A 2,240-nucleotide genomic window follows, 5' to 3' on the forward strand; every position below is an offset into this window, starting at 1 on the left:
TAACACCAGGGTTTATAATAATTCAATTGGATATATTTTAGATATATGGGTATTGTTTTTTTATCTTTTGAATCTATCCCAGATTCAAAGTAGACAGGTGTTTTTTTATAAATATTGTTATAAGGATTTTTTAATAGACCAAGAGTTGATAATAAAAATTATTATTTTTCTTGAGTTTATGCATTATTTTTATTGGTTTTTTCATTGTTCCTGCTCTCTTAAACTAATTTCCGCAAGAGTAGTGTTACTGAGAGAGGGAGGTAAATCACTAGCTAACACTATTGAGCATTGTAGAAGAGCAGGGAAACACCAAAATGCAACATATATTTCCACTCATTTCTAGGCAAACTTCATCATATCTTTTGGGGTGCACACATCTCTTATCGTGCATCACATTTGAGTACACGTATCTCTGAGAGAGGGAGAGAGAGAGGCAACTCACTAGCTAGCTAAACACACTGAGTAGAAACATTCAATACTGTCAAGAACGGGCTAATTAATTAAAGTTGAACCAGTGTTCAATTCATGATATCACTCCCTCCTAATCATGAGATAAGTGGCTAATGAAATCCAAAGCATTGCTAGTCAACTGAGCCACTCTCTTGATACACACCCGGACATCATCCTTGATCGGGCCGTTCATGGCCTTGCCGGCAAACCCGTCGGTGCATGTGTCCTCGTCGGTCAGCGCCGCGCTGACCCATGTCTGCAGGTCATTCATCTCCAGCCCCCAGCTCTTTTTCTTGAGGTGCTCCATCTCCCCAAGTGACTCCTTCAGCATCTCTATGGACTCGGCCACATTCTCAACACAGTCTTTCATTGCACTGATCTCCCTGTGGTTGACTGTGCCCCTTGCCATTGTTTCCAGTTTTGACATCTTGGCCGACATAGACCGAGCTTTGGCTAGGCTCACCAAGAGTGCAGCATGAACCAACTCTCTTGGGCTGGTTTGGATCTGGCTAACATAACTCTCTAGAGAGCTCAAGCACACCATGGGGTACTGGGTTTTCCTGCAAGACCTCACAATGAAGTTTGTGCTAGCTTGGAGTGTTCTATGTGTAGCAGCATCCGCACCAGCACAACCAAGTGAGGCTAGGATGATGAAGGAGAAGAAGAGTTTGGATGGGATCAAAGAGGCCATTTTCATGGGATATGGTTTTCTCAGGGGAAACCCACACTGTTTTCTTCTCTTCTTCCTCTTTCTCGATTAGAAGTGGATGCTAAAGATGAGTTTATATATAAGATGTAGCTAGATTCAAGTTCCCTCCTTCTGACGGAATCGGGAAGAAATGAAATGATTGCAAGAAAAAACCTGAATGACAGTGGGACCCACATGCGTGTCCTGCAGAATCACTGCTACCCAAGTGGGGTAGCATTATTAATTTACCATCATCATTGATGGGGGTAACAAGTAAACTTAAAAGGCTTCATATTCATCTCATTAGCAGCCAAGGGTTCTGGGCTCTGTTGATCCTGCTCGTGTCCGAGTCCGAGTCCGAGTCCAATCCACTCCCATCGCCAAGTTCAGTCATTGACACTGTCAAACCAGCCCAACTTTTTTTTTTTTTTATAACCCGAAGAAACCGCACCCAACACAAAGATCTGGTTACTCGGTCTCATCATGCATACCTGCAGTCGTCGTGTGCCGGCTAGTTTTGCCAAGTTTGATTTTTTTTTATAGTCAAGTTAGGGTTTACCGAGTTCAGTTCCACCCATCCCTTATCATGGATCATCATGGTCAATTTAATAAGAACCAACCCTTTGATCGTATTTTTTTAAACAAAAAAAGATTATTTTTTTAAAACATAAAATTTTGTGTTTTGTCAAATGTTGATTTTTTGATTCGCCAAAAATCTTGTACACAAGTTGGATTTAGGCTATTTAAATGTCGATATTCACTAAAATGAATGATGTAGATCAGATATGTGGAGTCTAATTTGTTCAAAATTAACAAATTGATTTAATGAAATATTCCAATAAAAGGTGTGAAGATAGGGATGATATAGGGGATGAGTGGAATTTATTTGGGGTTTGCCCTGATTTTATTTATATACGGTATTCCGAACCCGAGATCCCTAGGTAAAGATAGCATGACACTGACCGGTCCATGGTTTAATTAACCCTTGACAAGTCTTAGTTGACTATATCGTACATGCCTCGACTCACTTTGGGTCAGTATTCTTTTGATACAACCTGAGCCAAATCAGAAGCTGACCGAGCCTTGACTCAGTCAGAATTTT

At 40.7% G+C, this 2,240-nt stretch overlaps 1 pseudogene; it reads right to left on the reverse strand.

Moving 5' to 3' along the window:
- Window positions 1-541: 541 nt before the first annotated feature.
- LOC149822019 (21 kDa protein pseudogene) lies at window positions 542-1,141 on the reverse strand (annotated as a pseudogene).
- Between the last annotated feature and the right edge of the window lie 1,099 nt (window positions 1,142-2,240).

The sequence above is a fragment of the Nuphar pumila genome, chromosome 11 (assembly GCF_984573655.1).
Source record: "Nuphar pumila chromosome 11, dmNupPumi1.hap1.1, whole genome shotgun sequence".
In the NCBI taxonomy this organism is placed as follows: Eukaryota; Viridiplantae; Streptophyta; class Magnoliopsida; order Nymphaeales; family Nymphaeaceae; genus Nuphar; species Nuphar pumila.